Source organism: Lethenteron reissneri, chromosome 9, assembly GCF_015708825.2.
Source record: "Lethenteron reissneri isolate LAM-NWPU_2019-01 chromosome 9, ASM1570882v1, whole genome shotgun sequence".
Lineage (NCBI taxonomy): Eukaryota > Metazoa > Chordata > Hyperoartia > Petromyzontiformes > Petromyzontidae > Lethenteron > Lethenteron reissneri.
In genome coordinates, this window is record NC_083787.1 from 12,682,224 (window position 1) to 12,691,358 (window position 9,135).

General features: G+C 52.2%; 1 pseudogene; it reads left to right on the plus strand.

The window, feature by feature from the left end:
* The first annotated feature begins 5,746 nt into the window (after positions 1-5,746).
* On the plus strand, positions 5,747-8,094 carry LOC133340374 (protein CBFA2T3-like; annotated as a pseudogene).
* Positions 8,095-9,135: the final 1,041 nt, after the last annotated feature.

Genomic DNA, 9,135 nt, shown 5'->3' on the forward strand with positions numbered 1-9,135 from the left:
TCCTTCGAGCCTAGTCTCATATGGGTTGGACCAGATGACGCCAAAAGGCACAACTCAAGGACAATGCACCATCAGAGTATGAGAGCTCGGGGCAAGCATCTACACTATGGGGACCTCATTTGCCAGTAAAAATATGATAATTGGTTCTTTACCCTTCTATCTGGCAACAAAACTGACACCTTTTTGCAAGGAGTCATGTTTGCATAGACCGCAATACCTGCAGTCATAAATACAAACAAAAGACATAACTCTGATAATTGCACTGTCCTTAAGTTGATTGGTCCACACCCGGACAGCTTTCCTTCGAGCCTAGTCTCATATGGGTTGGACCAGATGACGCCAAAAGGCGCACAACTCAAGGACAATGCACCATCAGAGTATGAGAGCTCGGGGCAAGCATCTACACTATGGGGACCTCATTTGCCAGTAAAAATATGATAATTGGTTCTTTACCCTTCTATCTGGCAACAAAACTGACACCTTTTTGCAAGGAGTCATGTTTGCATAGACCGCAATACCTGCAGTCATAAATACAAACAAAAGACATAACTCTGATAATGTGCACTGTCCTTAAGTTGATTGGTCCACACCCGAGACAGCTTTCCTTCGAGCCTAGTCTCATATGGGTTGGACCAGATGACGCCAAAAGGCGCACAACTCAAGGACAATGCACCATCAGAGTATGAGAGCTCGGGGCAAGCATCTACACTATGGGGACCTCATTTGCCAGTAAAAATATGATAATTGGTTCTTTACCCTTCTATCTGGCAACAAAACTGACACCTTTTTGCAAGGAGTCATGTTTGCATAGACCGCAATACCTGCAGTCATAATACAAACAAAAGACATAACTCTGATAATGTGCACTGTCCTTAAGTTGATTGGTCCACACCCGAGACAGCTTTCCTTCGAGCCTAGTCTCATATGGGTTGGACCAGATGACGCCAAAAGGCGCACAACTCAAGGACAATGCACCATCAGAGTATGAGAGCTCGGGGCAAGCATCTACACTATGGGGACCTCATTTGCCAGTAAAAATATGATAATTGGTTCTTTACCCTTCTATCTGGCAACAAAACTGGACACCTTTTTGCAAGGAGTCATGTTTGCATAGACCGCAATACCTGCAGTCATAAATACAAACAAAAGACATAACTCTGATATGTGCACTGTCCTTAAAATGATTGGTCCACACCCGAGACAGCTTTCTTCGAGCCTAGTCTCTATGGGTTGGACCAGATGACCCAAAAGGCGCACAACTCAAGGACAATGCACCATCAGAGTATGAGAGCTCGTGGCAGCATCTACACATATGGGGACCTCATTTGCCAGTAAAATTGATAATTGGTTTCTTTACCCTTCTAATCTGGCAACAAAACTGACACCTTTTTGCAAGGAGTCATGTTTGCATAGACCGCAATAACTGCAGTCATAAATACAAACAAAAGACATAACTCTGATAATGTGCACTGTCCTTAAAGGTGATTGGTCCACACCCGAGGACAGCTTTCTTCGAGCCTAGTCTCATATGGGTTTTGGACCAGATGACGCAAAAAGGCGCACAACTCAAGGACAATGCACCATCAGAGTATGAGAGCTCGGGGGCCAAGCATCTACACTATGGGGACCCTCATTTGCCGTAAAAATATGATAATTGTTCTTTACCCTTCTATCTGGCAACAAAACTGACACCTTTTTGCAAGGAGTCATGTTTGCATAGACCGCAATACCTGCAGTCATAAATAGAAGGGTAAAGAACCATTATCATATTTTTACTGGCAAATGAGGTCCCCATAGTGTAGATGCTTGCCCCGAGCTCTCATACTCTGATGGTGCATTGTCCTTGAGTTGTGCGCCTTTTGGCGTCATCTGGTCCAACCCATATGAGACTAGGCTCGAAGGAAAGCTGTCTCGGGTGTGGACCAATCAACTTCAAGGACAGTGCACATTATCAGAGTTATGTCTTTTGTTTGTATTTATGACTGCAGGTATTGCGGTCTATGCAAACATGACTCCTTGCAAAAAGGTGTCAGTTTTGTTGCCAGATAGAAGGGTAAAGAACCAATTATCATATTTTTACTGGCAAATGAGGTCCCCATAGTGTAGATGCTGCCCCGAGCTCTCATACTCTGATGGTGCATTGTCCTTGAGTTGTGCGCCTTTTGGCGTCATCTGGTCCAACCCATATGAGACTAGGCTCGAAGGAAAGCTGTCTCGGGTGTGGACCAATCAACTTTAAGGACAGTGCACATTATCAGAGTTATGTCTTTTGTTTGTATTTATGACTGCAGGTATTGCGGTCTATGCAAACATGACTCCTTGCAAAAAGGTGTCAGTTTTGTTGCCAGATAGAAGGGTAAAGAACCAATTATCATATTTTTACTGGCAAATGAGGTCCCCCATAGTGTAGATGCTTGCCCCGAGCTCTCATACTCTGATGGTGCATTGTCCTTGAGTTGTGGCGCCTTTTGGCGTCATCTGGTCCAACCCATATGAGACTAGGCTCGAAGGAAAGCTGTCTCGGGTGTGGACCAATCAACTTTAAGGACAGTGCACATTATCAGAGTTATGTCTTTTGTTGTATTTATGACTGCAGGTATTGCGGTCTATGCAAACATGACTCCTTGCAAAAAGGTGTCAGTTTTGTTGCCAGATAGAAGGGTAAAGAACCAATTATCATATTTTTACTGGGCAATGAGGTCCCCATAGTGTAGATGCTTGCCCCGAGCTCTCATACTCTGATGGTGCATTGTCCTTGAGTTGTGCGCCTTTTTGGCGTCATCTGGTCCAACCCATATGAGACTAGGCTCGAAGGAAAGCTGTCTCGGGTGTGGACCAATCAACTTTAAGGACAGTGCACATTATCAGAGTTATGTCTTTTGTTTGTATTTATGACTGCAGGTATTGCGGTCTATGCAAACATGACTCCTTGCAAAAAGGATGTCAGTTTTGTTGCCAGATAGAAGGGTAAAGAACCAATTATCATATTTTTACTGGCAAATGAGGTCCCCATAGTGTAGATGCTTGCCCCGAGCTCTCATACTCTGATGGTGCATTGTCCTTGAGTTGTGCGCCTTTTGGCGTCATCTGGTCCAACCCATATGAGACTAGGCTCGAAGGAAAGCTGTCTCGGGTGTGGACCAATCAACTTCAAGGACAGTGCACATTATCAGAGTTATGTCTTTTGTTTGTATTATGACTGCAGGTATTGCGGTCTATGCAAACATGACTCCTTGCAAAAAGGTGTCAGTTTTGTTGCCAGATAGAAGGGTAAAGAACCAATTATCATATTTTTTACTGGCAAATGAGGTCCCCATAGTGTAGATGCTTGCCCCGAGCTCTCATACTCTGATGGTGCATTGTCCTTGAGTTGTGCGCCTTTTGGCGTCATCTGGTCCAACCCATATGAGACTAGGCTCGAAGGAAAGCTGTCTCGGGTGTGGACCAATCAACTTTAAGGACAGTGCACATTATCAGAGTTATGTCTTTTGTTGTATTTATGACTGCAGGTATTGCGGTCTATGCAAACATGACTCCTTGCAAAAAGGTGTCAGTTTTGTTGCCAGATAGAAGGGTAAAGAACCAATTATCATATTTTACTGGCAAATGAGGTCCCCATAGTGTAGATGCTTGCCCCGAGCTCTCATACTCTGATGGTGCATTGTCCTTGAGTTGTGCGCCTTTTGGCGTCATCTGGTCCAACCCATATGAGACTAGGCTCGAAGGAAAGCTGTCTCGGGTGTGGACCAATCAACTTTAAGGACAGTGCACATTATCAGAGTTATGTCTTTTGTTTGTATTTATGACTGCAGGTATTGCGGTCTATGCAAACATGACTCCTTGCAAAAAGGTGTCAGTTTTGTTGCCAGATAGAAGGGTAAAGAACCAATTATCATATTTTTACTGGCAAATGAGGTCCCCATAGTGTAGATGCTTGCCCCGAGCTCTCATACTCTGATGGTGCATTGTCCTTGAGTTGTGCGCCTTTTGGCGTCATCTGGTCCAACCCATATGAGACTAGGCTCGAAGGAAAGCTGTCTCGGGTGTGGACCAATCAACTTAAGGACAGTGCACATTATCAGAGTTATGTCTTTGTTTGTATTTATGACTGCAGGTATTGCGGTCTATGCAAACATGACTCCTTGCAAAAAGGTGTCAGTTTTGTTGCCAGATAGAAGGGTAAAGAACCAATTATCATATTTTTACTGGCAAATGAGGTCCCCATAGTGTAGATGCTTGCCCCGAGCTCTCATACTCTGATGGTGCATTGTCCTTGAGTTGTGCGCCTTTTGGCGTCATCTGGTCCAACCCATATGAGACTAGGCTCGAAGGAAAGCTGTCTCGGGTGTGGACCAATCAACTTTAAGGACAGTGCACATTATCAGAGTTATGTCTTTTGTTTGTATTTATGACTGCAGGTATTGCGGTCTATGCAAACATGACTCCTTGCAAAAAGGTGTCAGTTTTGTTGCCAGATAGAAGGGTAAAGAACCAATTATCATATTTTTACTGGCAAATGAGGTCCCCATAGAATATTTTTTATATGTTATGTTTCGGCTTGGGTCTAACTGTCCACGCTCAACTCACGTTGGCATTAATTAGCCACGACCCCTGGCGTTATGGCAAGCTTCGGGGCCACTTCCTGGAGTCGTGGAGTTCTGCCATTACGAATACATTTAAAAAAGCGTGTTTTAAAAAAAAGTTTTTTTTAATATGTTACTTATTATTGGGCGTGTGAGTGAATGGGTGGGTGGGTGTGCTGGTGGGATCTTCAGGGTTGGTGGTGGTTGTGCACGCTGTGGAAGAGACGACACAGGCAGTCTGTTAGGCCGAGTCCTGGAAATGGGTGGAGGAGTGAATGAGGTCGTTCCACGGGAACAGGAACCAGGATCGTGGCTGAACGCCACCTGTGGTGAATCATAGCATGCTCGATTATCAATCAACCTCAGTGCTTTAGATTGATTCTTGTCTCTCCTTGTCTCTGTGTCTCCGCGTGTCTCTGTATGAGTCTCTGTGCGTGTCTCTGTGCGTGTGTCTGTGCGTGTCTCTGTCTGTGTCTCTGTGTGTGTCTCTGTGCGTGTCTCTGTGTGTGTCTCTGTGCGTGTCTCTGTGCGTGTGTCCGTGTGTGTCTCTGTGCGTGTCTCTGTGTGTGTCTCTGTGTGTGTCTCTGTGTGTCTCTGTGTCTCTCTCTGTGTGTCTCTGTGTGCGTCTCTGTGTTTCTGTGTCTCCGCGTGTCTCTGTATGAGTCTCTGTGCGTGTCCCTGTGCGTGTGTCTGTGCGTGTCTCTGTCTGTGTCTTTGTCTGTGTCTCCGCGTGTCTCTGTCTGTGTCTCCGCGTGTCTCTGTGCGAGTCTCTCTGCGTGTGTCTGTGCGTGTCTCTGTGCGTGTCTCTGTTTCTCTCTGTGTGTCTGTGTGTCTCTGTGTGTGTCTCTGTACGTGTCTCTGTATCTCTGTGCGTGTGTCTACGTCTCTGTGTGTGTCTCTGTTCGTGTCTCTGTGCGTGTGTCTGTGCGTGTCTCTGTGTGTGTCTCTGTGCGTGTGTCTTTGTCTCTGTGTGTGTCTCTGTGCGTGTCTTTGTGTGTGTGTCTGTGCGTGTCTCTGTGTGTGTCTATGTGCGTGTCTGTGTCTCTGTGTGTGTCTCTGTGCGTGTCTCCACGTGTCTCTGTGCGTGTGTCTGTGTCTCTGTGCGTGTCTCCGCGTGTCTCTCTGCCTCAGACGCAGTGCGGGATCCTCCGATCAGACACGGCATGAGCTACATGCCCGAGGAGATCTGGAGAAAAGCCGGTTCGGCACTCACCAAACACTCACCAACACTCACCAACACTCCCCTCACCAACACTCACCAACACGCCCCCTCACCAACAATCACCCTCACCAATACACACCCTCACCAACACCCCCTTCCCCAACGCTCCCCCCCTGCCCCCCCTGGCCGCTCAGAGGAGGCCGTGAACGAGGTGAAGCGCCAGGCGCTGGCCGAGCTGCACCGCGCCGTCAGCGAGGGCGGAGCGGCACGCGCGCGGCGCCGTGGCGAGCGAGCGTGCGCGCATGGAGCGCGCCCTCGCCGAGGCCAAGCGGCAGGCGGCACGCGAGTCGCTCGCCTCCGCCGGCAGGCAGGACGACTCGAGCGAGGTGAGAAGGGGGAGCAGGCGGGGGAGGAGGGGGAGGAGGAGCGGGAGGAGGAGATCCCAACGTGGGATGGGTAGGGGTTGTTTGGCCGAGGGTTGTAGCGGTTGTGTTGGCTCTGCCGGCAGAGTCGCCCTTTGATGTGTTAACAACAATGCGCTTCTTTAGGCTCAGTGGGATATTTACTCGATGTGGGTGTTAAAGAGTGGGCCACCGGGGAGATTGGGTGGGTGGGTGAGTGAGTGGGCGAGTGTGTGAGTGAGTGAGTGGGCGAGTGAGTGAGTGAGTGGGTGAGTGAGTGAGTGGGCGAGTGTGTGAGTGAGTGAGTGGGCGAGTGTATGAGTGAGTGGGCGAGTGTATGAGTGAGTGAGTGGGCGAGTGTGTGATTAAGTCAACCCATCGTACCCGGGTCCGTCCCGTGACCTCTTGCCAGCGCGCGTTCGACACTTCACGTGGCCTTAAAGTGCACGTAGCCTGGCACAGGCGCCGTGGCGTCGTCGCCACCACTTGGTGGCGAATGGCGGTGGTTGTTGTTGTTGTAATAATTGTGGAATGCTTCGGTGTGTGTCTGCCGGCAGAGTCGCCCAAGACAAAGAGCTTCTTAGCTTGAGGGGCTTTACTCGATGGGGAAAAAATAAATATAGATTTGTCAACTGGGGAGAGTGGGTGTGTGAGTGAGTAGGTGGCTGAGCGAGTGAGTGTGTGAGTGCGTGTGTGAGTGAGTAGGTGGCTGAGTGAGTGAGTGTGAGTGCGTGTGTGAGTGAGTAGGTGGCTGAGCGAGTGTGTGAGTGAGTAGGTGGCTGAGTGCGTGTGTGTGTGTGAGTAGGTGGCTGAGTGAGTGCGTGTGTGAGTGCGTGTGTGAGTGAGTAGGTGGCTGAGTGAGTGTGTGAGTGAGTAGGTGGCTGAGTGAGTGCGTGAGTGAGTAGGTGGCTGAGTGAGTGCGTGTGTGAGTGAGTGGGCCAGTGAGTGTCTTGAGTGTGGGGGGCGGTGGTGCAGCGGTTAGCACGCTGCGTAAGAACCCGGCGAACCGAGTTCGATTCCCGCGCACGGAGAACCCCAGTGACGATTATCTGAACCGGTCATGGGCCTCCCCCAGGTCGACTCAGCCTAAAATGAGTACCCGGTGCGGTGTGTAGACATCGCCGTTGGGGAGATACAGGCGGCCGGTCGTGGTGCTGGCCACCCACTCCCTCGTGTGCCGTGCCGGTCTTCATAGGTGCTACCCGCTAACAGCACTTGCCCCTACAGTCTGTGAAGGCTACACGGGGGATCTTTGTCTCTTTGTCGCCACGCCAGAGCTGCTGGAACTGTGGCCGCAAGGCGAGCGAGACGTGCAGCGGCTGCAACGCGGCGCGCTACTGCGGCTCCTTCTGCCAGCACCGCGACTGGGAGCGCCACCACCACGTGTGCGGGCAGGGCCACGGGCAGGGCCAGGGGCAAGGCCAGGGGCAAGGCCAGTCTCAGGGCACGCAGCAGCAGCAGCCTCAGCAGCCTCAGCAGCAGCAGCAGATGAAGCCGGAGCCTCCGTCCCAAGCCGAGGGGTCCCCGGGCGCCGCGCCGGGACCCGCGGGGGGCCGCACGGCGAGGCCCCCCAATCCGCCGGCCGCCACCTCGGGGCTGGAGGAAGACGACGAGGAGGCGGCGTCGTCATCGTCGCCGCCGGGAGACGCGGCCGAGCCCAACGCCTCGCGCTAGGGTCGACGCGCCGTCGCCGTCGGATGATGAAGATCGGATCCAGCGGCGCGGGGTCACTGGGAGGGGGTGTGGGGGCCTGGCTGGGTCGGTGGGGGGGGTTAAATAGTTTCCTCCTCTTCATCGTGGGTCTGAACCTAGGCCACCCCTCCCCCACACCGCCCCCCCCCCCAACTCCGAGCCCCGGTGCAGTTGTAGCGCCTGCACACCCGACGGCTACGAACGCTGGTCCTGACCTGACCGACACGATGCGCCCCACCACCACCACCTCCTCCTCCTCCTCCCTCCCCCTCCTCCTGGGAAGGGGGAGGGGGGGGGCACCGATGCTTTAATGGTGAAGGCCGCACCTCACGCGACCGTCGCGACCTTCGCTCGTGGAGGGCCCGGGGCCCGCGTCGCCACGGGGTCAGGCTTCCACCTCGACCACCTCCACTCGACGCTCTTCTTCTTCTTGTTGTTCTTGTTGTTTGTTACATCGGCGTCACGTGACGTCTACTCTGCCCGCGTGCAGACGTCCTCGTGGGCTCTCCGAGCCGGACCACGCTTAGCGCGCTCAGCGCGTCGCGAGAGGGTCAGAGCCTCGGAGGGGGTGGGCGAGCCGGGGGGGGGGGGCTCACTGTGAGTGGAGCTGCGGGGACGGAGTGGGGGGGGCAGGGGGCTCAGGCACGCGGGGTCACGGGGTCACGGGGATATCTCGTGACCTTAACGCGGGGTGGGGTGGTTGACGGTGAGTCACGTGAGGCGATGAGTTTACTGGGGACGCTTGCGCGGATGGGTTCGCAAAACTCGGGAGCCGTTCAGGCACTTGATAGACAGCCGTGGGGATCAGGCGGAAATGTCATAATTCACGCATACACACACAATCACACACACACGCACGTTTATACACGTGTACACACACGCTCACACACGCTCACACTAATTAACACACACCACCTCTCACACATTCACTACCGCTCTAACACACACACACTCACACACACTCTCACACACTCGCTCACACTCTCTCACACTCACACACTCTCTCACACACACACACTCTCTCACCCTCTCACACGCTCGCTCACACTCTCTCACCCTCTCACACGCTCGCTCACACTCTCTCACCCTCTCACACGCTCGCTCACACTCTCTCATAAACCCGATCGTGTCCCGGCCTCGCATCACAACGCACACGGCAGGGACGCCTTGATCCGAACCTCTTCAGGTTACTCTAAGGTCCCCTGTAAGGTTCCTCGGAGGTTCGGAACCAGTGCGCGAGGCCACGCCCCCGCTCCCCGCTGGAGACGTGACCCCACGCAGCCTCACGTGACCCCGC